The sequence below is a fragment of the Melitaea cinxia genome, chromosome 2 (assembly GCF_905220565.1).
Source record: "Melitaea cinxia chromosome 2, ilMelCinx1.1, whole genome shotgun sequence".
Taxonomy (NCBI): Eukaryota; Metazoa; Arthropoda; class Insecta; order Lepidoptera; family Nymphalidae; genus Melitaea; species Melitaea cinxia.
In genome coordinates this window covers 14,826,346-14,832,345 of record NC_059395.1, presented here as the reverse complement: position 1 = coordinate 14,832,345, position 6,000 = coordinate 14,826,346, and positions in this window count along the sequence as shown.

The following is a 6,000-nucleotide window of genomic DNA, read 5'->3' as shown; positions in this document are numbered from 1 at the left end:
TAGAGACATTAGAAATATCTACTGAGACATAGTTCCATAAAAATATCGTTAACAACATGATATCAGCTTTATAATTAAGAAGCTAAAGTCTATTTTTCTATATCAGAATATGTAGGAGCAGTTACATCGCTTTAAAATACTTGGGCGGGCCGCCCAAACGTTTAGCGACCGTTTAACTAAAATCTAGAGGTGGTTCTGAGGACACACCCACGAGGGCGATGGTTGTTTTCATATATTTTATAACGCTACATTCGAAAGTTACACAATCAATGAAATATAGGTAGCAACACTACGGACTATATAATGTATAACTCAGTATGTATTTAAAAGCAAGGTAAACTTTTAAATTCAGGAGTTTAAAATTCAGTATCGCCAGCCTAGACTCGAAATTATAGTTTTTCAAGGCTTTAACCACTAGAGACTAGACCACGTCAGTAAAATTTAAAGACTAAATACAAAAATAATACAATTTCCTTTCAATCACTACTTCTATTTTGTTTTTAAAAATCTGTGCGACTTTTAAAAATATACATAAATATAAATTACATTACGCACCGAGGGGAAACGTCGCTAGAAAATCCACAGGATTCCGACGCTGGGAAAAATTACGTAGGTACGTGTTTTTTACATTTCACTAATACCATATTTATAAATATATTGGTAGTTGGGAGTAGACAACCTGTAGATGATAATGCACCTAATAAAATTATTGTTTTTTAGTAGAGTTCAACAACAGTCGAGCAATTACATTTTTAACCGACTTAGAAAAAAATGAGGAGGTTCTCAATTCGTCTGTTTTATGTGTACCTCATAACTTTTTAATCGATTTGTATGATTCTTTTTTTAATCGAAACCTGATGCTTACTTTTTGAGTTATCTCTAAAAATGGTTATTTAATTGATTATTTTTTCAACAACCTACTTTGTATTACTTGTCGGTTGAATTAAAGTCGGTTTTTGTTTCGTTTGGGAGCAAACGTAATTATTAATAGAAAGATTAATTTTTATAGTTTTTATGAATATTGAATTTAATGACGAAGAAATTTTTTACAATTTGGGTCAATATGTTTTTGTTCACGTTGTTCGTTCTATTTAAGATCCAAGACCTCAATGTAATGTCAATTTATGTTCGAAAAGTTTTTATACTATATTGTACGTATTTTTTGTTTTTACACTATAGTGACAACTATATTCAACTCGCACATAGGCATGCAGAACCAGCCGTATTTAATATGATGTGTGATCGAATATTATAATTCGTAGAACGTTATAAATAGAAATAAATGTAAGGTAACACAATTATATCCGCTTTGAAGTCGTGAAAAGCGGCAGACTGGTTAGAACCAATTTATGCCACTTCTGTCGCGATACAATAATCTAATTTTAATATTTAAAAGTAGCGACACTAACCCGAACTCGCTCTTCTCCGTTTTCATGTTCTGAATACGAAATTAAAACGGGAAGTGCTTGAAACGGCGTTGGTTTTAGCACCCTTTAATGGAAAGTATTGCTTAATGAAAGACGTTCATTAAAATATCAATAAAAGGTGTGATTTAAAGAAAGTAATAACTGAAATAGGAGACAGTAATGTTTTAACAATGTAATCTAGATACTGTTTCAGTAACATTATTAATAAAAAAGTTCAGATTCTCTAACGATTACATAATATTTTATTTTTGCCATATTTGAAGTGTTTTTTAAGGATTTTTAATATTTACGATACAATATCATACGAGACAAAGATCACGCCTAAATAATGAAGGCACAGTTGCTCTCAGCAGTTTTTTAAATTCCCAAACTTAATTTTTTTAGAAATCTATATTATTTACAATACAAGTGTAGGTAGAATAATACCTATATTTTAATTTTGTCGTGGCTTATGTTGTAAGACTTACCTTTTTTCAAGTTTAATACAGCGTAACATTATTTTTTTATTAAATTACACAATAAACAATAAAACAGGGAGTCAGAGACTTAAATTGACAGAAAAAAACCCTAGTTTTAAAATCGAATCATTCAGCCATACAGAGTTAATAAAAGAGGCTGGAGACTTTTTTACTTTCATATATAGCTATATATATATATATACATATATAGATACAGCTATAATTATCTTTAACAGTTTCTTCAAAGCAAATCTGGTAGGTTTGAGTTACAAATCCCCAATTAGCAATATACAAGTCAGTTTATGCCGGCGTTTAAATTCGTTAGGAGCGGCTAATGTTGTATTCGTTCGCGGTTTTGACAAAGAATATAACTTACAGACTTGCTTACTGGTATTTTGTATCGATAGTCAGTCTGAAATAAAGAAATTCTTGTTGCGTAATAATTCGAATAAGACAAATAAAGTACCATAGTATTAAACTATTAGAACTACTTAAAAAGTTATATTTAACTTTATGACGTATGTTTTACGAAAAGAAATATTAAAGAAATAAGACTATTAAAATTTAAAATAAATTAAAATTAGTTTTTAAATAAAATATAAAAAAATATAAATAAAAATACAATAATAAAAATATTTTAATAATTATTTGGTTTATCTAACGCAATCCAAAAAAATATTTTTGTTCATTTTGCGATAAAACTAAGTATTATAATACACACACACAAACACACACATATTGTTATATTAATAACCAAACATAATTTTGAATAACGTAAATCAGCCACCATGAACGTCCACGTCCACCAACCACGTCTGTTATTCTTTTAATCTATGACGTCGACATCAATTGCGTATGTGAGTTGCGTAGCCCGCTAAGTGGATCTCCATTTTAACTCCTGAAACAAGCCGGTTGAGGCTTTCAGTCGGATCTCGGCATTTGCATGATTGGCATTACGCTGATTACAGCCCCCCTTCCACCCCCCCTCGGCATCACCTCGCTTGCCCCAGAAAGTAACGAAAACGTATGCAAATAAACCTTTTAGAATTTTAGCGACGTGGATTTGTTCAACTAACCAATTACTATTACTTTCATAATAGTGAGATTAAGCGGAATTTATAAATATTACATACTAGGATACCTCCTGTAATCTATTTCAAAATGTCTTATGCTCTGAATGTTTATTGATTGTTTATTATAAACACAGGATATACCTACAAGGTACAAATAAATAGTAAGTGCTTAACTAAGACTCATACTTACCTATATCTATACCTATCTAACCACCATTTGTCAAAACATGCGAAAAGATTAAGGTAACGTTTTTAACTAAAAATTTTCTCATTAATAATCTATTAAAAGGCGATAATTTCAAATATCTCTTCTTTGAGTTTACCAGCAACATTGCCCGCCGAAACAACTTAACAGATTTTAATAGTACAGCCCCGCGCCCGCCGCCTGCCCCTGCCTGAAGTGCTACAGAAGTGTCGTTTATTTACTCAAAGCATATGCAAATGGATGTTTTAAAATTTTAGGGAGCGAATGCCGCTTTAGTCCCCAAAGCACTTGCGAATATCAAAATGTAAATTTACCCTTTTATGTTTACAAATCATGTAAATAAAAGCGTTCGTTTTATTGACTTTAGCCAGTCACAAATTGACGCGTCCTTTTCAAACGAATCCAGTTAAAACGCTTTTAAGATATTCCTCTTTTAATTTTCATTTTATTTTTATATCTATATTGAGATTAGATTAGATTAGATTGGGATAGAAATCAAAATCGAATAAGGTTTCTAATATACAAATTATATAATCAATGCGTTATTTCAATGTTGCATTAACTATTGACTAACCAACCGTCACTGTTGGTTTGCATATTATTTACTCAGTATATATTGCAACAGTTGAACGTTCTTTTAAATACATAGACAGGAATATACATATAATACATATATTCATTATTATTTTTTATATCTTAAATAGCGAGTAGGTACCTCGAGATGTAAGATAAATATTGATACAAGTGAGTTTTTGTATGAGAGATGATATGATTAGACCAGCATTTTATAAATGCTTATAGAATGATTGCAAATAGTTGTGAAGTTAGGTGTTAACACTGCCTATGATTTGGTCAATATTCCTTGGCTGAATGTAAAATGAGAAGTAGGAAGACGGTGTCGCTCGCTCCGCTGCGCCTGCGCCGATCGCGCGCGACGCTCTCAGCTGATCGAGTTACAAAGCTATGCCAACTATCTCTAATAGTAGGCAATGTTGTGAGAAAATCAATCGCTAAAATTTAGAAACTTTGTGGTTAAGATGCGGGTGAGTGAGTACGAATACAAGTAATATAAACTAACGAGCAAACACTTTAACCTCAATATAAGAATGCTAAAACCAAGTACGTTCATATATAATAAAGACCTCTATATTATATCTTTTACCGTTTCCAGTTTTTTAACTTTTAGTTATATTTCACATAGCCCTTAATTTCAAAATATTTAGATTATTAAAATAAATAATTGATTTATAAAAAATTTTTTACTGTTAACATGATACTTTATAAGTCATACCATTTTTTAAACGACTTCAAAAAAAGGAGGAGGTTACTCAATTCGGCCGTATACATATATTTTAATTTAATCAAAAGCCGATGTTTATCATGTGGTCACATTTAAATTTCATCGAGATCTGACTACAACTTTTGGAGTAATCTTTGATAATGCGTATTTACTTGACTATTTTTTCGTCTACCTACGTTGTATTACTTGTCGATATAGTTGAAGTCGGTTTTTCTTCGTTTGCCTGCAAACACAATTATTATATCCCAATATCATACTTTTATGTTTTTGTACACTTTGAATATGCGATATTCTAAAAACTACCTTTACATATCGTTTTATATTATTGTCGGCGTGAATACATAAATTGACAACTATCAAGTTCGAATTCAATTTAAAAGGAATAACTGGAAACAAGCTACTCCAGCGGTTGCCAACCGCAGAGCAACTCCGTGTCTCTTTATATAACCATCAAACCGTCTTCGTAGCGACGTCAGACCAATGGGTTGAAAACTCCTGCTTACTGCATCGGGAGACGTGTTCACATACTCTATTAAGCACAGATAAACATACAGATGGAATGCTGACCACTATTATAATTCATTTGTTTTCAATTCAAGTTCGGGTTTGTCATTACAGATTAGATCACAGTGTGAATACAATTCTGCTTAAAAATCACTGAATAGGTGTAATATTGACATACACATGACTGCTAAGGTTATGTATATGACAAGTACGTAACATTATATGTGCAATAATAATAATATCAAATTGTAACACAAAAACTACAATTCCTTTTCAAAGTATATTTACATCATGTATTTAGGTACTGTTTTATATTACAATATTTTATGCATTTTACTGTTTTATCAATAGAACATATAAGACTACGACATAGTGATTGTCTATTACCTAATACGGTAAAGCTATAATGTATTTTGAATTTTCACACAACCCTTACGGATATGGGTGGGTCATAGTTTCCAGTGATCAATGTTAAGTAATTTATCTTAAACTATTTATACTCAAAATAAATATGGTATATCCACAAAAGAGTAATGTTTGATTTAAAAAAATCTGTTGATAAAAACAAAACATTGTGTATAAAGAAACAATACAATCTCAACCTTCTTTGTCTCTACTTAACTAGGTATCAACTATTAATATAAAAATATAATGTAATCTTTGTAATATAATGCTGCGTGCTTTTACACGGTGTGGATGTGTGTGTGCGTTGCGGTCTGCGGCGCGCTGGTAAACGGACGGTTATATCGACTAAACACTGTTCAACTGCTGGACCGCGCCTCTGGTCTACGCGATAGACTAGCTATTGTGGGGTTCGATTATTTGACGAACCCTTTTTCTTAAAAGAAAAACTATTCACATTTTCTTTTATTTTTGAGCATTTTAATGTTCGAATCGAATGAGGCCTTAATTTCTTTGTAAAATCGCAAACTTTTAAAATTGCTTTTAATGATAAAGATGATAATGTAGGTACTTAACTGTGTCTAGTGTGTGTGTGTGTGTTTAAACCAGAATATAATATTAATACTAAAAT